Source organism: Protopterus annectens, chromosome 11.part0 (assembly GCF_019279795.1).
Source record: "Protopterus annectens isolate FY-2018-M chromosome 11.part0, PAN1.0, whole genome shotgun sequence".
Classification (NCBI taxonomy): domain Eukaryota; kingdom Metazoa; phylum Chordata; order Ceratodontiformes; family Protopteridae; genus Protopterus; species Protopterus annectens.
Window position 1 is genome coordinate 197,820,286 of NC_056745.1, and position 22,674 is coordinate 197,842,959.

The 22,674-nt window shown below is 39.3% G+C and overlaps 1 protein-coding gene across 2 annotated transcripts in view; it reads left to right on the plus strand.

Annotated features, from left to right (window-relative positions):
- The first annotated feature begins 6,657 nt into the window (after window positions 1-6,657).
- The window catches only part of WASHC1 (WASH complex subunit 1), a 1,004,726-nt gene continuing 988,709 nt past the window's right edge, over window positions 6,658-22,674 (plus strand). Inside the window, exon 1 of one of the 2 annotated variants that reach the window (XM_044087615.1) lies at window positions 6,658-6,754. The gene's annotated coding sequence lies outside the window, so the exon portion shown is untranslated. Of the gene's footprint in view, window positions 6,755-6,798; window positions 6,940-22,674 lie in introns of those variants that run through there. The other variant, XM_044087616.1, reaches the window with a different exon arrangement.

The following is a 22,674-nucleotide window of genomic DNA, read 5'->3' on the forward strand; positions in this document are numbered from 1 at the left end:
GTTCGCAGACGACTGCAAATTGGGTGCCATAATTGACTCCCCAGCTGACACAAGTATCCTCCAAAAGGGTCTCACAAAGACAGATAACTGGTGCCAGAGCCATGGCCTAAAGCTAAATGCCAAAAAGTGTATAGTTATACCATTTGGCAAAAACAAAGTACCCACAAATTACCACATAGGTGGTAATCCATTAAGTACGGAAGAAGTAATTAGGGACCTGGGGACCCAAGTAGATAGTAATCTCTCCTTTGACAACCACATTGCCAAAGTAGTTAGAAAAACCTTCTGAATAGCCTACCTTATCATGAAAGGATTCACATCTAGATCAAGGGAGGTCATACTGCCCCTTTATTCATCCCTCATAAGGCCCATAATAGAATACAATGCCCCATTTGGGATGTACCTTACCCGACACCTGCAGCAACTAGAAAGACCCCAAAAGTACCAAACAAAGAGGATAAAGGGACTCAAACAGATGCCATATGCTGCTCGGTTAAAGAAACTCCAGCTCTACTTAGTAGCATACCGCCTACTTAGAGGCAATCTATGCCTGACGTATAAAGCCATGTCAAACCAGGACTTAATGGACATGCTCCATCTCAGAAAATCCAAATCCCTTAGAGCTACACGCTCGAGGGACTTGAACCTCAACACAGAAATAAATAGGACATGCTGGAGGGACAGATTCATAACCCAGAGGCTCCCTTCGCTCTGGAATAGAATCCCGGTCCATGTTAGACAGAGCCCCTCACTGTCTCTCTTCAAGAGGAATCTTGACGAATGGATGGGAGATCGTAGGTTTACCCCGGGGATTACTTCTGTGTCACTACTAGACAGAGGCACAGTAAACTAACCTAAAAAAGGGCACAGTAAACTCAATTCAATGGGTGGCAATAGCCAAACACACTCTGGCTAGGCTTGTAAATGCCCTAGGGCAGATAGCCTAGTATGAACCTATGAACCTATAAGTGTTGTGGTATTGTTTACAGGGGGGATGTAAAGGGCCATGATACAAATGCTTTTATGGTTATTCATTTTTAGTAACCCTATTACTAGTTCTGCGTTATTGAACAGAGGAATGGGATTTGGGTAGGGAATAATGGAGAGTAGGTTAGAGTAGAAGGCTACCTCTCCACCTTTTCTATTTAAGTGGTCATATCTGAGGGCTTGAAACCCAGGGGGTAGGATTTCAGAATCAGAGATGTGGGGTTTTAGCCATGTCTCAGAAATGGCTACAATATCAGTTAGGCTATGGTTTAGCCAGGCATAAAAGTGGGCAGTTTTATTTTGTAGACTCTGGGCATTGATAGTGAATAGTTTGAGGTATTTATGGTTGGTCATATTGCGTTTGTGACTGGGGGATTGAGATTAATGGAAGTATTAGGTACAGGGTTGGGGTGTATATCCCCTGCTAAGTAGAGGCAGCCAAAGAAAGATGGTAGTAGGAAGTTTGGTTTGCTCTTTAAGTGTTGTGGAGAATGCAACATTGGTTGAGGTATATGGTGTTTTATTGAGGAGGGTATAATTTTTAGTCTGAAGTAGTGGAGTGGGTTGGGCTGAACTTAAGAGGAGGATATAGTGTGGAAGTGTGTTTTTATGAGGTGAGGATGGAGGTTGGGAACGCAGGTGTGGGACAGGAAGGAGCAGGGGTGTAGGCTGGTGGAGTAGGAGGTAGCATGGTACAATGGGATTAGAAATAATATGCTGACTGAGAGATGGTAGGGGGTGGTCTTTAGGTGCTTCACCCCACAGTGCTTCCACAGACAAGCCAGCAGGTCTGGCATTAAACTGGCACCTCTGTCAGTCAGCATTTCTTTTGGGAAACCAACCCTGCTGAAAATCTCTAACAAAGCATTTGCCACCTTTTCTGCCTCAATGGAGGACAGAGCCACTGCCTCAGGTTATCTGGTAGCATAATCTACAACCACTAGGATATACTTTTTCCTTGTGGAACTTGGGGTACTCAGAGGCCTCCACAATATCCATAGCTACCCTCTGAAATGGCTCTTCAATCACAGGCAAAGGCATCAAAGGAGCTTTCACCTTGTCTCATGCCTTGTCTACCTTTTGGCACTGCTCACAGGTCCTGCGGTACCCTGTTACATATCTGGAAATCCCAGGCCAATAAAAGTTATGCATAATACATCTGTTTGTATGTTTTATGCCCATATGACCTGCAAAGGGAATAGCATGGGTCATGGCTAGAAGTGCCAGATGGTAGACTCTGGGCACTACCAACTGTTGTATTCTCTCATCCTCTAACCCTCCCTCAGGGGTCCACTCTCTATACAGTAACCCTTTGTCGCAGTATATAGATTCCCCTTTTCCTTGACATTCAGGTGCCTCACTGGTGATCTCCCTAAGGCCTTGTAATGTAGGATCTGAGAGCTGAGCCTGTTTCAACTCTCTCTCTTTGTAACCCTTCCAAACTCCCTTTCCACAGGAAGTCTGGTATACTTTGACAGTGGTGCCTCACTGTCAGCTTGGGTACTACTACTCACCACTGCCCTTGCAGTCACTCTGTCCAAGGGAACATCAGTACCCACAAGCAGCTGTGGCTCACCTTCAGTCCCACTGCTACAGGGTAGCTCCCACTCTGAAGTAACCACCACACCAGTCCTTGTTTCAAGTCTGCGTTCTGTCTGGGTCTCCCCCAGGCTACCAGACCCACATGATTGTCTCCAAGCCCGACTCATGTCACTGCATGCACACAAGGTAGTTGTTGTTTTCTTTCAGCTTTTCCCAGTTAGGGGTCACCACAGTCGAACTCCAGTCCGCTAATTACTGGCAGTCGATTTTTATGGTGCAGAGGTGCCAGCCCAACACCCAGCCATTAACAAAGGCACACCCATTCATGCATGTCTTTCGAATGCCACTCGACCGTGGGGAGGACATGCAGACTCCACACAGAAGGCACTCCAGTCGAGTAGTGCATTATCAAAATCATTCCCTATCAGGACATCTACAAGGATATCCTCAAACAAACCTACTTGCTGGCTTCCTTTCCAACCTCCCAGTCAAAGTGAACCCTAGCTAAAGGTATTTGGAATGGGGTCCATCCTAAAGTTCTGACTGAAGTAGTGCTCCTCTTTAATCATCGCAAGCTTCACAATGGTTAGGTCTGAGGCCATATGTCTCTTAGCAGTGGCATCTTTCCCATTCACTAAGATAGGATATAACCTCTTGTGGTAGTTTGGCACCCTTGTTGTCTCATGACAACTTACTGCTGGCATTCTGTCATTCCCACTTACTGGCTCTCCTACCTTTTGTTCCCCACCTTGCCTCCCGTGGAGATCTATATGCTACATGGCCCCACTGGTTGCATTTAAAGCATTTAACCCTTGGTCCTGGACATGTACCTGGACTAGTGGCTTCCCCTGCTACTGGCAGACTCTGTTGGGGCAGGTTAGGCTGCTCATCGTGGGTTCCCTTAGAACCATGAGCAGCACTGGGTATCCCTTTCCTGTGTAGTGATGCCCTGCTTGCTAGGTATAGGTCTCCCTTCTTCCCCAACTCATCTGCTGTGTTACATTCTCTATTTGCTAACCAGATTCTCATGTCCTCAGGCAAAGTACTAAGGGCTTGTTCCCCTCACCAAAAGGTCTGCCAGCCCTTCAAAAGTGGTGGCCTGACATTCACTTACCCACCTATGAAAATAAGTGCTTGGTTCAGCAATATATTCACACACACTTTCATCTGCCTTGCGTCTATGCTCACAAAACTGTTTCCTATAAGTTTCAGGTGTTAACTCAAAACACTCTAAAAGACAATTTTTAACAGTATCATAATTTAAGCACTCAGTATCAAACAATTTAGAAATAGCAGTTACAGCTTTACCATGGAGTAAGGGGTCCGGAACTATACCCAGAGCCATTGGTCAACATGATACTTTTTACATACCCTTTCAAATATATGAATGAAACTATCAAAATTATCCCTCTCTATAAATTGTGGAAGAAATGTACTGACCTTTGTTGCTTCTGGGGTTCAGTTACTCCCTTCCCCATTACCTCCATGACCCTGGTGAAGAGTGAGCATCTCCTTTTCATGCTGCCTCTGCCCTTTATTCTCCTCAGCTTCCAGACATCACAGTTTCTTATTTTCCTCAGCTTCCAGACATCTCAGTTTCACATTTTCCTTAGCCTCCAGACGTCTCAGTCTCTCTGCTTCTTCTATTTCCAAACGTTTGGCCTCCAGTTCAAGTTTCTTTAACTCCAGACGGATTTTTAGGTTTTGCAAGTTAAACTTCTATATGTCAGTTCCCACTGTTAAAACATATGCATTTACACAATTACAGTAGCTTATGCACATTTCTGTTCTTTTCCTGTAGAGTACATCATGGATATATCTTTAAGCTCAGTACTGTACACTGTACTGTAAAAACCCTTTTCACACACACACTTCTGTACCAGGAGTTTAATAGACACATAACATGCAGTTCTAATACATTTGCAGCACCAGCATATGAAACTTGTTGACATTCACAACTGACATAATTATTTACAAAGTTCCAGTTAGCTGGGCTGGCAGTATCTCCTTCTTTCACACTTCTATATAAATCATACTAATATTCACAAATGGCATATAATTATTTACAAAATTCTAGATAGCTAGGCTGACAATATCTCCTTTTGTGACAACTCCAGTAAACATAGTTTAACTTTATCATAGTTTAGACAATCAGTATCCGACAATTTAGAAACAGCAATTACAGCTTTACCATGGAGTAAGGGAGTCATGAACTGTACCCAGAGCCCTTGGTCAACATTATACTTTTTAAATACTCTTTCAAACATATAAATAAAACTAACAAAACTATCACCCTCTGTAAACTGTGGAAGGAAATTACTAACCTGTATTGCTTCTGGGGTTCAGTTATTCCCTTCGCCATTACCTCCTTGACCCTGACAAAGAGTCAGCATCTCCCTCTCATGTTGGGTGCTGCTTCTCCTTTTCTTCGGCCTCCAACCCCCACAGTATCTCATTCTCTTCAACCTCCAAATTCCACAATCTCTCTGCTGATTCTAATTCTATCTGTTTCTCTTTTTTTCAGCCTCCAAATGCCGCAGTCCCTCTCCTGATTCTAAATCCAAACATTTGGCCTTCAGTTCAAGTCTCTATAACTCCATATGGATTTTTAAGTCCTTTGAGGAAAAGGTGAATTGTCCTGTTTCTTAGGGCTGCACATCCCCATCAACAGACTGGTTGTCAGTTCATGCTGTGGCTGCTATTGTGTGAAATCCTTTCCTCCTTAGTTGGGGTTGGAATGCAGCAGCCCTTTGGCTTCGCACATCTTGGCCAACTGGTTCTTTGTCAGCTTGTTATAATCCTTTGCTGACATCTTTGCCTGCTTTCCTTGACTAAAATAAACTAACAAAAATAAATAAAACTGTTGTGAAAATGAAACTCCGTATGTTTACTTTGTGGCTGCTGAGTACTCACATCTTCAGTGACAACTGTCCACAGGCTACTGAAGTTCAATTAATATCCCACCCAGCTGCCATCAATATGTGATAATCCCTACTCCAGGCCAGTAATCAAGGAGCCTCAGTCCTCGCCAGTGACACCAATGAGGGACAGCCACTAGGGACAAAAATGGATACACACAGTATTTTAGATGCAGCTGTCTGCACCAAGCATGATTTCCCTTAAGAGCACACAGGGAGCACACTCCAGAGCTGGGGATGAACTCTCACTCTCTCTCCATGCCCAAAACAAGACTCCACACTGACCACTTTGGAGCACTGTGTCTCTATTCCAAGTAGCTGACAAACAAACTTGGATATTTGATTTTCACATACACACACACACACACCTGGAAAAGGCTGACACAGATTTACCAGCTATGCCCCCTCTGCCCAGACTATAAGGTAATTACCACCAGTCAGCTACTCTAAGGCTCTTACAAGGGTACCTAATTATACTGAGTAAAATTAATACTAGTACAAATGGTTGAGTCTGAGCAATGCATCAATGCTTTCAGGAGTAGGCAGTGTCACTAAAATAAGCAGAATTATTTTTAAGATCTTAAAAGTATTCTCTAAAAGACCAGCCACAGTGAAAGGTATAGAAATATTTAATAATAAATAATAAAATAGAAACCATGAACACGATTACTTAAGTAATTTGACACGTAGAACAGTATGATTATGAGCATTTTAAGTCTTGGGTGCACCAGCCATCTCAGTGTTCTCTCTATTTTCACTGGACTTCACATACTCTCGCATAGCGTTTTTGCTTGAGAATTCTTGACAAAGTGAAAAGTAATGGGGGGGCGGGGGGGCTAGGTGATCAAATGCACAAAAAAGCGGGTCTTTTTTCTACAAAATGCATTTTCTGAACAATAAATGTGAACCTCTAATATCTGGCACTATCAACTAATTGGAATTCTCAGTAATTTAGCAGAAAATCACTAGTTTCACGATGGACAGGGCAAAAAGAAATGCGGAAAATTGGGGACATACTGTAAAACAAGGACAACGGAGACGTATGTGCGTGCGTTTTTGCCCCTTCAAGAATACATTTCAGCTGAGAAAATTTTTGCATACGAGTACCCCAGTAACATTTCCTGGGAATTTCACAACAAAGTTGTAGTCAAATTTGAAGATTAGTTCAAAAACCGCTTCAGCTGACACGCACTAGGACCAAGCAGAACGTCAGTGTTAAAGGCGGAAGGCGTGTAGGCGGTGCTTGGAACAAGGCGGAGTTGAGCAGGAAGTAAACAGAGCTCCAGAGGCTTGACAGGGTCATTCAGGTAAGGTAGTAATGTTATGATGATTGAGTCCGTGAGTTAATTAAGTACATCATACAACTGTTAGATGTTATATTATAGATATATCTACAGGACGTGTTCTTATTTTTCCAGGCCTAAGACTACTACAGTCAGGCTCTTCCCTGAAGTTATGATATTGTCGCTTTGAAAAAACGAAATACTTGCAGGTATATACTGGCATTAGCATTCAGAGTCCTGTTGTTTTTCTGGTTTTGTAAGACTTTATCGGTTTAGGTCTAGCAACTGAAATAAAAATGTAGCTGACGGATATTAACTTGTAACAGGAGCAAACTTTGAGCCCTTGACCTAGGGCTGTTTTGTCACTCTAGTTATCCTTAAAATTCTGTGTTTTGAGGCTGTATATACTTAGAAATCGTAAACCCAAGAATTTAACGTGAGAGTGATTACTTGTGCAGTTGTTTCCTTGCTCTCTCATAAATGAGGTTCGGATTTTTTAAGCTTGTAATTGCTACTAGGCTTCAGTTTAGGTCCGGATTTTCTTCTTGACAGAAGTTTGTTTGTAGGTGTCTTTTTTGGAGCTCTGCAATTGTTCTGATTTCGGGCCAAGGAATTCAGCCTTATGCAGGCGTGAGAACAGTGGAAGGTAAACAGCACTACTCAAACGCCTAAAGATCGTCTGTCTGTACTTTTAAGTAACATAAAGAAACATGGAACAGAATATGTGTGAACGTCAGTTGCTGTCCTCGTGATTCCTTGTGTAAGCATTTCTTCTGTCACACCCATTCACAACCCCTTTTCCCAAGTTTGCACGTGGGTTTGGGGTGTCACTTCAACAGTGGCAATGATCTACAGCCAAGGTTCACACCACCTAGTGGCAAGCCCTGCTGCAGTTGTTCTTCCACATTTATTTTATTTTATTTATTTTACATTTGTTAACCGGGCTAGTCCAACTGGATACATGTCCATTTTCAGTGGAGGCCCGAGGAGAAAAGCTCCAAGTTTACACAATATTTAATATCACAAGTAAAATAGAAACACATCCCACACTCGCATGCACATCTATGGCCAGTTTGAAGTTTCCAGTCCAGCTACTATTGCATGTCTTTGGTATGTGGGAAGGAAACCGGAGCACCTGGAGGAAACCCACGCAAACACAGGGAGGACATGCAGATTCCGCACAGAAGGCACCCCAACCTAGAATCGAACCAGGGAATCTCTTGCTGTGAGACAACAATGCTATCAGCTGCACCACCGTGCTTCCTTGGTTTAACTTCAGAATGCATGCATTTTTTGCCTTTTATTTCTGTAACATATTTTACAATTCATTCACTAATTTTCTGATAACCATTGGGTTTGTAAGTAGAACTAGAGTCAGTCCCAACAGTGAGTGAGGTATAGAGACAATCTGAACTGGAAATAAGTCCAAACCAGGGCGAAGGCATGTGCATATAAATTTGAGGGATCACCAGTTCACCAACCAATATGTCTTTTGGATGTATGATGAAAATGGAGACTTATCAACTACCCCTATGTAGATGCACAATATGGACATGCAGACTCCATAAAGAAGACATCCAGCCATACTGGAAAACCAAGCACCACGAAGCAGTATGACTAACTTCTGTGGTGGTGTGTCACCCAAATATTTTACAGAATTCTGTAAATAGCCAGCTTCAGAAACAGCTGTAACTGTTAGACAGTTGCAATGATATCATTAACATCCACATGATTAGAACAAATAGATGACATTACAGATTAATTTACCACTTCTGTAAAGGTTTTATAAAGCTCACTGTAAATCCCCCATTTGAATAACCAATATTACTATACCAGCCTCAGCTAGTGTTTGTAGCATATGCTTTTACTTCCAAGACCTCTTTCTTTTTTTTTTGTTTATTTTTGATAGCACATAGCCCAGTATACTACAACTGTTATCCCAATTCAAGACACAGAACCAGAACGGAGTACAAGGAGATTCCAGTGCTATGTTTGACATAGTAATATGTCAGGGAATACCTAGCTCCATAGTAGGGCAACAAGGTTTTTCCATTATATACTTCATTCATTGTTACTGCATCTGTTGGAACGTTTGTTTGTAATTGTTTTTGGCTTCCATTTCCTTTTGCCCTTGCAGTTATAGAATCTTCAACCCCTATAGGCCCTGTCCATTAGCATCCCGGTAATCAGAATGCTAGACAAGGGAGACAAGAGCTGATGATCACAGCTGAAGTCCACTGGTGCTTAGGACATTACTACATGCTTCTGTCATCTGACAGGTATGGTGCAGTGCTTGCTGTGCAGAGAGCAGTAACAGGTGTGCAAGTCCACAAACTGGCTGTTTTCTTGTTTTCTGTGATAAACTCTTTAGTTGGTCCACTACCCTGAGACTCACCCTTCTTCCACTGAGTGCACATTTGAGGTCTTCATTAGGTGATGCTACTTCAGTGTTACTTATACCAAGTTCTCCTTAGGATGACTGAACAATCATTAGTCACAGATTCCTGATTCCCCAACAGGATCCTGAGCAAATACTTTAACTTTGATCATCTTGGATGTTGTTCTCGTTTTATTCCACTATAACACAGTGCCTGGTTGTTAGAATACTTTCTGAATTCCTCATCCCCCTGAGCAAATACTTTAACTTTGATCATCTTGGATGTTGTTCTCGTTTTTTTCCACTATAACACAGTGCCTGGTTGTTAGAATACTTTCTGAATTCCTCATCTGAACCAACACTATTTGCACATCTGCAGAGCACTTCAGTGCTATGCTTGTCCACTTGGTTTCTTTAACCTGCTAGAAATTTGGTAAGGAAAATGTTAAACTTTGCTCCAGATGGGACTTTTGCTTGAAGCAGTGCAAGCACAATTAATTTTTAACATTCTTGTAACAATAAAGTCTACCAGCATTATTATATGAAGTGCTTCTAGGACAGATGCATTTCCCTGCTCATTTTCACAAACCATGCAAAACCATTTCCAGATCACAGTGGTGACAAGTTATCAGTCCCTCTCTAACATCATCTGTTGACTTTGCTGTCAAGCTTATCTGTCAAAGTAGACCACTCCCGTACATCAAACAAGACACCATAGAGTGCCAGCTGAAAAACAAAAGTACAAATTTATTCAAAAACAGTGTATTTTATTTCTTATTGTCTGCGGGCTAATGTCGTTAGATCACACTGTTTGTTTTTCTTGCATTTGTTAAAAGATCTGTTAAGTGTAACAGTGTGATATTTCTGCAATCTGACAACTTGGCTGTAATGCAAGCCATCGGCAAACAGCTCACACATAAATGAAAATCAGGTTAAAATTTTGACAGATTAACACGTGTGCACACATAACCAGTGGTAGACAGCAGAAAGATGTTCATGGCTGTATTACACTTTGTTACTTAGTAATTTGTTAACCAGAACAATATGCTGAGCCTAACATACCCATTTATAGCCGTTTCTGCATAAACAGAACAGACAGACATAACAGTACTGTAACAAGCATTTTCTTAACATATGTTTTTATGTATTTATACATACCGAAGTAAAAAAAATGCATACATATGCTGGTTTTGTGCATCAAAGAATAATATTTGCAAATTGATTGTTAATCTTACATGAACTGTAAGACTTAATTTGACCAGTTTCTGAGTGGCGCATCTAAGAGTTGGAAATGAATGAGCAGCTAGTGATAATGCTTTCTGTGCAGCATAGTGATAGGTTAATGCTTTTATTTGTGTTTCTAGCCTAATTAGAATTGTCCTTAGGGAACATTGCATTGAGTAAAGGATAGAGGAAGCAGGTGAGTGACTGTGGATGTTGAGATGCTGTGACATTTTGCAGTTTCAGTGAGTTTGGAATTTACATTCTGAGAGATCTGTATGAGAGGCTTGGAGTGACCTAAGTGAGAGAGAATGAGTGGTTATTGGGCCGAAATTTATTTTGGGAATGTCTTTACACAATTTATTATATTTTGTTGACAAGTTAATCCAACTAGGTGTATGAGGGGAAACGCCATATTGACTAGGTGAAATTAAGCCAGTTCACTGAGGAATTTCTCCTTTTTATAGTGTAATACAGAGCACCGGCATTGTTGTAGAACAGTACCTCCTTGGTCAGTTTGCTCAGAAGTGGGCGTGCCTTGTGTGACTGACATGTCAAATGGCTGTGATGTGCTATGCAAATGATGCATGTCACATCATGCATACATTGGCCGCAGTACAGAGTAGAATGGGAAATTTACCCTTTTCCTCAATGTAGTGCGATCTCGGAGTTGGTATATTTAATTTGCAGGGAGTGTGTGGGGTGCAGGGGGGGCAGCCCCCCCTGCAGTAACATAAAAAAGTATTACTTGGACTTATAGTATAGTGCTGTTTCTTTAGCATTAGGTAATTGTACTTTTGAACATTTCACAGGGTGGTGGGTGGGTTTTATGCAGGACTTGCTACTGCGCACTTGGGGAGGTACTGTTCTACAACAATGGCAGAGCCCCTACTCCTTTTGATAATTGTTGTGATATTTCTTGTATCCAGCTGTGCTGCCACCAATTCAGGCATATGGGATCTGTTTTTAATGTCTTATCAGAACTGCACATTCAAGAGTGCATCAGTTCTGTTATGCTGCCCTGGAGTGTCAGTAATAGAAACTGAGTTCAAGCATATAGTATGGGATACAACCCATAGCCTTCTGATCATTTCCAGCACTAAAGGCAAGAGTAATACCTGTTGAGCCACTGATAGTGCTAGATAGCTTTGAAGAGTGATTTTTTTTTTTTAGGTTACTATCAGATGTTGCAGTTGTAGATGGTGGGTGTTAGTTTAGTGGTTGATAGGAGGCAGGTGTTGTGCTGTGGACGTTTAAATATTAGATAAGTTGTAGGTCTGCACATTCATTAACTAGTCATTTAGCATTTCTAAGCACATTATAATGGTGTTCATAGAGGGAGGGTAGGTTATTGAACCTGCAAATTCAGTGATTTGTAGGGGAAGATTTCTTTTTTGGGATGCCGAAGCAATAATTGGAATTTAAACTGTAAGGTTAGAAGTCTTTCTGCCTATTGCTGACCTTTGTTTGAGAGAGAATAGGTAAGAGTTTCTAGGATCAAAGTAGGAGTTAGAGCCCAAAGGATGTGGATTTCTTTAAAGCACTATTTAGTTCTGAACATTGTAGTTTTTAATTTTTGGAGGTTGTAGGATTACCATCATTTTGAAGACACGAAGTTCCATTTCAAGGTGTTTTTCCTGCCACCTGCTGCATCCATCCGCTCCACCTTCTCTGCTGCGTGTCTTACTTAACTGTTCAGACTGGGGTTCATGGGTGAATGCTAAGTTAACTGTCCTGAAGGGTCATTTTAAGCCTAGCCATTAACCTGAAATTAGAATCACACCTTTACCTGTGAGGTAAATACTTTTAACAATTATGCCAGACTCACCCACCCCAGGTTCTACAGTTAAATCCGTAGTATAAGCTATCCTGTGAAGTAGAGATTAGGGTGTCCTGGTATGTTGTTATACTGATATGATAGTTGCAGAAAGCTTTTATGGAACGCTCTACCCACTTACCTATCTAGTTTCCAATGTGCATTATATATGCACAACCATCTGGATTAATACTGTTGCTTTACTTCACTGACATCTAATCCTTCTGGCTGTAACTCCATCTTCTGCCTAGGATGGAGCTAGTAAGAACGCCATTTGTCCTTATCTCTCTGGCCTGCTCCTCAGGGAGCAGGTCTGCTAATTGAGCATGAGTAAGTCTGATTGTAGTTAGGGCTCGTCTCTTTCTGTGCGATAAAGCTGAACAGCGGAGGATTTTGTACATGTGATAGTGCATCTGTGTAAAGAATTCTAGGAGTAGATGGAATTGCATATTTGGGATATAAAATGAATAGTGAGAGGAACAGAGAGGATAAAACTGACCCCTGAGAAACACAGAGTTGCTGGTGAGATAGGGGTTTCAAATTTTAACCAAGAACTTATTTTTATGATAGATGTCAAACCACTGGAGGGCACTTTGGCCAAAGCATGATTTCTTTAGTGTAGTTAGCTTAAGGTTATGGCTCACCTTGTCAGAGGCTTTGGTCAGGCCAGTAAATGCTGCTCCTTGAGGTTTCCTTTGTCTTTAGATATGTCATCTGTCAGAGGCATAGTGCTGCCATTGTACGTCTGCTTTTCTTCATTGGACAAACTAAACTAGCTTTTCAAAGGATTTTTTATGAAGTCTGCAAAGTCTAATAAAACCGATACAGATCTCCCATCCGGGGGCTCTTGGTTGCATATCTGAGCAAGTAATCTTTCTGTTGTGCATTAAAATATTAGATTGCCAATAAGGGAAGAGTGCTACATCATAGGATGGAACAGGTTTATCCAATTGAGAGGTCAGAGCAAGGCACAGTTTCCAATATTTTGCCAAAAATCTAGAGGGAATGCTGGCCCCTTGGATTCCTTAATGGAGTCAGTGTTGTTAACATGTTTTGTTTTTCTGATGATACTGCACTCAGTTTTGCTTTATTAACAAATGTAAACAACAAGAGTGACCGTTTGGTTCGACCCACGAAAAGCATACACAATATCCAAACGGACAATCCTCAGCAGCCAAACAAGCAAAATAAATCCACCGGAAACCACGTAAAAATCCAAAAGTTTTAATAAATATCCACAGAGCTTAGTAGGTTAAAGCTTTTCACTTTCAAAGCGCGAGTTTCACAGATGAAACTCGCTTGTCGAGTGGTAAAAAAACCTTTGTGATCTAAGCTCTGTTTATATTTATTAAAACTTTGATTTTTATTTGGTTATCGTTATTATTGTTGTTAACTAAATGTGATTTGTTTGTTTTGGAAGCAGTTGGTTTTGCATCATTGTATAGTTTTTTTGTTTTTTTTTTCACTAAATTTCACTTTCCCACCGTCTTCAGGCTTCATCTCTCCGTTGAAGTAGATCACAGAATTTTTTTGTAAACCACTGCCTTTTTGTTACCTATTATGAATGACAGAAAGATTTGTTGGGGGTCTGTTAACTATGGTAGACTTGCTGGCTGGCTGCTGATTTTTGAGTCATTGCACTAGAATAATGGCGACCAGTTTGTGGAGGTGGGGTTAGTATGAAGTTGAGCTGTGCTCAAAGTGTGGAGTTCATAACGGTGAGCTCTACTAATGTAAAAAAAAAGTTTGATTTGGACCTAATTTAGAGTGAATGGTGGAATTCACTCTAAACCTGAGAAAGATGTTTTTGCAGGGAGATGTCCCTGTTTTCCTCATTACTACTATAGTAACTCCAAGAGTAGTTTGAGGAAGGGGAATATTCTGAGGTATCATAGTTCCAGACTTAGTTTTTATCAGAATTATACATTTAATCTCTTGGTTCCAAGGATTCCAGCTGCAGTCTTCACAATGTAGACACAATCCCTTTTTTGCCTACCTGGGCCTAAAAGGTCAGAAGATGGATGGAGGTCTGTTGGTACGTGCCTTCATCGTGAAAGAATTATGTGAGTAATCACTAATTATTGTGGTAGTAATTTTACTGAATGTATTTTCATGGAGATATTTGTACACGCGAGGGTCATTAGGCTGTTATTTGAATTGAGATTGGGTTTAGTGGGTCTTTCAACCACATAGTATATAAACAGAAGTCAACAAATATTTCTGTTGAGATACGTCTCAGTGGGCTGTGTATGTTAATGAAGTCACTCCGGATAAAACTATATTCTGACTGGAAATGCTGTTAATTATGTCTTTCTATAGGGAATATAATTTCTTAGCTGAATCAAGGTGGGTGGTTGGATAAGCTACAACTACAGTGCGCATGCTGAAATTATTGTAGTAGAGGTCAACTACTAGCCAGTTGGATCCAGATTCATCTGGCAAATTTTATTGTCCTGAGAGTTTAGGTAGGACTGAGGCTTTGCTTAAAAAGTAGAATGATTCTACTCCATGTTCTTTGCCTAAGCCAGGAATTGAATAGTTTCTTACTAGGTAGTTAACCATGCAGGGTCTTTAGAAGCCTAGCCATGCATTCCCATGAAGTATTTTTAGCCATTGTAATTTAAATGTGAAAAATTCCGAGGAGCAAAACATTTACATGTTACCCCTGTTCATAAGGGATAAGGGTGCCTCTCCAGGGATGAATTTGTGGTTTCCCATTTATTCATCCAGGTTGAATACAGTAAGGCAAGTACTATGTTTTATGTGGAAAAGAAGACTATTCCAATGAAGTGGAATTCTCAGTGATAGTTCTCTATCCCTCCAGCATATTCTATTTATGTTGCAAAAGGGTTTAAGATCTCTTGAGTGGGTTTTTATGCCACCATTGGACTTGTTGATCTGCAGTAGGTCTGAGGGGATAGGATCTGTTGAGGCTATGTATGTGAGCCAGTGGTCAACCCTCAGTAAGTTATACAATGCTGAGAATAGGGACAAGGCTTTGAGACAGTCAGTGTAGGTCTTCTGATTTAGACACTTACTTTTCTTGGTGAGAAAATGCTGTGGGCTTTCAGGCTGTGTCATATTTAGACAGGTACATGACAAAAGGGGTATTATACTCAATGATCAGTCTAACAAGTACTGAATACAGTGGGATGATGACATGTCTGGACCTGGTTTACATACCCTTGCTAATAAGCTGTGCAATGAAAATGAACTTTCTTACAACAGTGGATACATGGTGTTTGAAGGACAGTTTGCTGTCTTCTTAGGTTCCCAGGTCCCTATCTACTAGATCACCTTTTTTAGGGGTGTTGCACAGTTACATTTAATCCCTTGCTACCAAAAATGCAATTGTCTCTTCTACAATCACCACACTTGTACGTAAAAATGTCCTATAGGTTGATCTTCTATTGAAAGGCATACATCTTCCTGTAGCACTTCTCTAGAAGCCCTAAATGCTAGGAAAAGTTTACCTTGTTACTAACCTATAAATAATGCTGTAAAGATTTAGAAATTTCAATATAACTTCATAATTTAAATTTTTATAAATAATTCTTTTAGTGCATCTCCTTTGCATCAATTCAATATTTAACAATCTCTGCCATGGATAAAGTGCAAAATATTAAATTATACTTAATACTTAGTTTTATTCATGTTAGAATTCATGTTAGAAATAATGTCTTTAAGACTTTTGGGTCCCTCGAATCCATTGTACAAAGACTTATTCAGTCTTTCTCTTGGCGCCGACCTTAATGTCCTGTGTGTTAAACTTGATCGATCTATTATTACTAGTGATTGTCTCAAGATCCCTAATCTGTAGTACCAGTGCAAGTTCTTAACTACCCATTTCTAACCTCAATTCTTTGTGGTGTCTGGACTGCAAAACCTTACATTTTTTTGTAATTAAACTTGAAACCTTTGCCATTTATTTAGATACAAATGTAAATCACTGACATACTTAAGATTTCTGATCTCATCTCCAGTTTTATAATTGTCTGCATATTTGTAGACCCAACATTTTTTGGATATAAGTAGAAGAGCAGACACCACATTAAACATTGCAGGTGCCAGACTTGACTCCTGTAGAACTCTCTTATTAATAGCTAATAATCTAGAAGTTTTACCTTTAAATTTAACACATTTTTACCATTCTTTTAACCAGTTTATTATCCAGTTCAAGACATATGCATTTACATTTAATCGTTGTAACAATAAATTATCTGATCATGATGTAAGAATCTGAATGCTGCGGAGACATCCAGGAAAATTACCAAACAATTCTTCCCTTTGTCTCTAAAATACATATTCCCTTTTAGAAATTGGATTGACATATTAATGTGGCTCTACCTTTGATAAATCCGAACTGTAATCCATTTCTATGCCATACTTGTTTTCTCTGATTTAAATGTTGTAATAAGCCTCTGTCTAAACTTTTACCAATGATTGAAGCTTAACTTACTGGTCTATACATTGGCAGTTGATGCCTGTCACCATCCTTAAAAATGATGTACCATATGAATGAACAACCTATTAAATATCCCCAATAGAGGTAGTGTCAGGTAGTTGGACATTTTTGCACTAATTTACCTGGAATAAGGTAAGGAGCATTTTACAATTTCCTTTAACACTGAATAAAGCATTCTTCACAACATCCAAAGAAATGTAAGGCTATAGATCAGAATTAACAGAAACCTGATGAATTGATTTTAATTTCTTTTGAAAGGAAAAACTTGCAAAGTAGTCTTTAAATAACTCTTTATCAGTTGCTCCTTTATTATGGGTAGTAACTTCCTCAACATGATCTGATTTCTTAGTACTGACATACTTATATTTTTTTTTATTATCAGCAGCAGTCTTAATTAAAGATTCTTCATTTTTTTTGGGGGGGGGTTGGTTATGCTATTTAACATTTTTACTATCCATTATACTGTGTGTTGCATCATTTTTATAGCTGCTCCTTTTTCTTAAGTAGCCTAATTAAATGTCTATTCCATCAAGGTTTATTATACCATTTGCCCCTTTTTTATCACTTCAGTTGTTTTGTCTAAAGATGTTGCACACATATTTCTAAATCTCAGTCATCCACACTCCTCCCCTAGATTTTGACATTTCATATTCCAGTCCACCCTCTTCAATTTATGTGAAAGTTCACCTTTGTTTAACTTTTCCATATCATAAAAAAACCTCTTTCCTGACAGGTAGAGAATAATTGTAGATCAGTAGATGTGAGTCGTGGTCTGAGTTTCCTAAATTGTTGACACAACAGCAGCTGAGATTAAATCCTGTTTTATTAACCATTATCAGATCCAGAATTTTGTGCCCCCAGTGGCTTCTACCTCCAGTGGAGAAAAGTTTAGTTCATACATTGCATCTATGAAAGACAGTAATATATGTGACTTATATGATACAGTTTTTCAATTAATATATACGTAATTGAAGTCACCCAAAATTATTAAAATTGGTTTATCATCTAAGATTGTCTTTAATGTATGCATAAAAGTAATCTGTGCCATTAAACTAGAATTCAGGTTTCCAAATGCTAACACATTTATAATTTCTCCCCATCAGTACTCAGGATCTCCTCTTTCTTTGTTGTTTACAAAACTATTTATAGATGTATGAATTAGTAATATTACTCCACTGCCTTGTGATCTTTCCTTCTAACTTCATATTTATTGAAATATGGAAATAATAGAGCAGTGCAACCCCAAGCTACCAATATAGCAATTATTTTTAACTGGTGTTTTACAATCAAGTCTATTTTTTTTTCTTTATACTTCTCACACTGTGTGCATTTGTATAATGACAATTGATGTTATCTCACTCCCTAATAAATCCTAGTCTATCTTTCCAAGTATTGTATGCTGTAAAAAAACTTATGTTCCTTAACAGTTGAGACAAAAGATTATTGCCTTTATTACTGAAATGCAGCATATCTGAACCAAATATTTCCCTACAGTAGGCTGTTTCTTCCTACAGTGTTAAGACATTAAAACATTTGAAGTAACCTTGTCTCCTTAATCAAGTGTTAAACATTTTAGCCTTTGAATGCTCATAGTCGTCCATGGCAGAATTTCACAGAAAGATAACTTTGTTATTATCCAGACACATTACTAATATTTCTCTTCATATATTCTAGAGACTTTCGGGAAGTGATTTGATCCGGCCATTGCTATGCATTCATTATACATCTTATTCAATATAAGTGTCTCACACATTATGATTAATTCATGTAATAGGTTCATAAATAGGTACTAGGCTATCTGCCTGAGGGCATTTATAAGCCTAGTCAGAGTGTGTCGTCTTTCGTCGCCTCATTGATTAATTAACTGATCCTCTGCCAAGCAGAGCTAATGAAGTGATCCCAGGGGTGTATATTCTGTTACCCATCCACTCGTCAAGGTTTCTCTGATAGTGATTTTTAACTGCTGAATAAGTTTAGACAGGAGCTGATACAACGTAACTATTCATGTAAAGAAATAGATGAAGGATTTAAAATAGTAATGGATTTGAGAGAAACTACAGCAAAACCTTATATGTTGGGAATGAATAATAGCTGTGCCAATGTGACTAATACCACCACATATGCTATTAAAAATAATAAAAATAGTAGTTATAACAAAGAAAGGGTCCCACTAAGGATACAATATTCTAGTGATTTTTGGGAAAGTCAGAGACATTATTGAAAATAAATTGGTTTATCTTGAGGTCAGATGCAGAAGTAAAAGAAATAGGTGATAAGCCCTGGTTTATGTATAAAAATAAGAAAAATTTAAGACTAATACTTTTGTCACTCTACTTCTTATACACCTAATATGAAGGAAGGTACTATGCCCTATTTAAAGGCATGTGGCAGGTGTAATGTATGTAATGTGTTATTCGCATAATGTATATACATCCTATAACTCAAATTAGATATGAATTTAAAGTAAATGCTAGCTGTATTAGTAAAGACTTAATTTGGCTGTCTGTAGAGACTATAAATCCTATTATGTGGGTATGACTAATCGTACCCTTCGAGAAAGAGTTAGAGAACATTTAACAGCTATTTGAAACGGAGATAGTGAAAGAAGTGCCTTGGCAAAGCACATTATAGAATATAACACTTATTCCTTTCAATTTATGGTTATATGCTGTATACCTTTAAATTCACGTCTAGGAGACAAGAAAAATATAACTGAGCAAAAAGAATTACATTGGATTATTGAATTGCAGGCTGATAAACCTCCCGGTTTAAATGATGGAGCATCTATTAAACCATATTTGGCAGCTAGAAGATTTAGATGAAGAGTTTTTAATAAAATATTTTAAAATGGTATATGTGATGTATGATTTAATTGGTTGTGAGTACATTGCTAATTAATGAAATGTATTTTAACTTTAATTAGGGTGGAGTTACTTGTATATAAAGGAAGTGATGTTAGTGTGATTTTTAAGGTCTGAGGAAGCATCTTATGGATGTGAAAGCGCTTACCTGTTTTTTTTCAATAAAAACGTGCCTAAAAGAGCCTGTTCGTGCTGTGTTCTTCACTGCTCCATTTTGGACTTTACATTTTCTTGTTGTAATTTGGTGTCAGTGAAGTTTATCTACAGTGACTACATCTTTTTATCTTTTACTGGGAATGATCTGCCCTTAACAAAGCCAAACTGGGTCGGGTCAAGTGTTTGGAGGTTCAAAATGTCTTTGTTAATGAGTTCCATGAAGGTGCGCTCCATAGCCGTGCAGACCAGGCTAGTCAGGCTTATGGGGCGATTGTTACCAGGGTCAGTTGTGGCCCCTCCTTTGTGGAGAGAAATAACCGTTGCTGTGCGGCATTCTATAGGCACGTAGCCTGTGGAGAGGCTGAGGTTGAACAGCGTGTTTAGGTGGGGAGTTAGTTAATTCTGTAGTTCGTGCAGGGCGCAGCCTGGGACACCATCTGGTCCCATTGATGCTGTGTTGTTTGGCTTTTGAAAGGGCTGTTTTCACCTGTGCATCTATGATTTTTGGGACACTACACTCTTCTGGTATTGTTGTGGGCCCTTTTGGAGGTGAGAGGGGGGTGAAGTTTGCACTGAATCTATCTGCCAGGATGTTGGCAATATCAGTAGGTTCAGTATATTTTGTGCTATTTTACACTAGTTCAGTGCAGATCTGCGAGTTGCCACTTAGATTCTTAACCATAAAGCCTTCTTTAGCTATGTTATCTTTTGAATCCTTGGCTATTTTTCTTTCGAAGTTAGCCTTGGATGATTTCTTGAGGGACCTCAGTTTTTTTACTGATACTGATCAGGGATGTCTTTCCTTCTTGGGATTTGCTTTTTTTTTTCTGAACTTGTTTCCTCCTTCTATCATATAGCCTGTTTATTGCAGGGGTCCACCAAACTGGTTTCCTTCTCTTAGAGGAGTGAGTCTTAGTTTTGCTAAGGATGGCACGATCCATGCATCCTTGTAGGTGCTCATAGAGTGCATCTGTAAATGTTTCTGCATCTTGGGCAGCGTTATCCTTTAGCGTGGGGGCTGTGAAACTTACCACCTGTGTCTTAAGTAAGGTGAAGTTTGATTTAGAAAAGTTTTTTACTGTGGTTTCCCTAGTTGGGGTAGTGATGGGGTGTGGACGTCCAGAGTGATTAGTTTATGGTTTGATCTAACCAGTGACGGGTTGACCTCCGGTGTGGAACACCTGTTGCCCATGTTGGTGATGACCAGGTCCAATATGTTTTCATTTCTGGTAGGGGAGTTTACCAGCTGATCCAGGGCATTTGAGTTGATGAATTCCATGAAGCACTGGGCCTGGGAATTTGTAGTAGAGTAGTTTTCCCAGTGAATGGTAGGGTAATTGAAATCTCCCAATATCAGAGTGTTTGGTAGGACCTTCATGTTTTCCAGTGTCTCCAGAAAGGTGGAGTGGTGGTCCTGGGTCATGAAGGGTGATCTGTAGCAGGCCACAATTTGCATTGCAGATTTGCCCGATGTTAGTTGCACATGGATGATCTCAGAGGTATCATGCTGCGCCACTAACCTGGAGGTGTAGGTACCCTTGATGAATATGGATACACCCCCTATGCACTCACTGCAATTTTCTCCATATATAATGAGGTTATTCATGTTACTTTATATCTTAAGTAAAATCACCTAAAATCAACTTTTTTGTGTGTGTAGGACCCTGATGTATAATCTCATCATATCATTTTACAGAATTTCCTAATTCATATAGGTCATTATCTGATTTACTGATTATTCCCAAAGCCTTTCTTTTCACTTTTTTGCCATTATTTGTAGATTCTAGGACTTTTCTCTTCCTCCCTTTTCTTTTCACTTTGCTATTCCTTGTTCTGTCCTGAAGGGGGTAAATCCTCACCTAGCTGCCCAAGACATGGCATGCATTCAACAATCTGTACAGATCTGCAATAATTTAGTTATATATTGCTGCCTCCTGTGTATTTTATATCCCATTCAAAACGATAACTTAAGGGAAATATATGCCTGAATTTTGCTATTGTCCTCTAAACAGATTTTGCCATTCTCCTTAATTTCTAAAATTTCATTACCTGTTACAAGTTCGTGTAATGATCCTCAAATATTTTTTTCCGTATTTTATTAAATTTTTATATAGTTCATAAGTTTCACAGCCAGCAAAGTCCAAGACAAACTGATCACAATCCATAGATAGTACCAGATAACTGATTCGCCAGTGTATTGAATAACAATTCTAAACACGTGTATGCCAAAGAAAATAACTTTAAAACTATTGAGTAACTGCTTGACACTAAGGAAAATTCTCTTAACTATGTGTCAGACAAGACTTAAACCTAAACAGAATATGGGTTAATAGATACAGTAGATCTTGAATCTAAAGTAAATCTTAGTTAAACTACACATTTTTAAACTATGCATTCTATTAAACTATGTTTAGTTTGTGTGAGGTAAAATAAAGTTGGGGAGTTTCACAAAAGACTAAGCAAAATACAAAGTCACATTACCTTTCACAGTAACAGCGCATATTAATTGTGATAGATATCTATATTTAAAGACACCTGGCAGTAGTAGTGATTCTTTGGGGACCATAAATAAATCAGTACCAGGTTTAATATAAAAGCAGAGCAGATTTAATATAAAAGCAAAGCAGAATTAAGATGATCATTCAGCACGGTGCCATTTGTCTAAAAAGATGTTTCTTTACCTGCTCTCCTTGTAATTATTAATTCTGCTTTATAGATCTGGTGCACTATATTCCAGCATTCCAAAAGCTGTGGAGGTTGAGTCGATTTTCAAAGCCGAGTAATGGATTTTTTTACTGCCAGCACTGATATACCCACTGTTGGATGAAGTGTCACACGATCAGGTGTAATTCTGTACTGCCAAATGTTCCCTGTTTGTTTCTGATATTGGACACATCATGGCTACCTTATCCCAGAGTTGGAGCCAAAACTACTGAATCCCAGGACAACTCCAAAAGACTTGGTCCCACATGGGCTCAGATTCAGTGAGATTACACCTGCAACACATGATAGGGGATTGGGTATATCTCCTGAACATGATACTAGGAA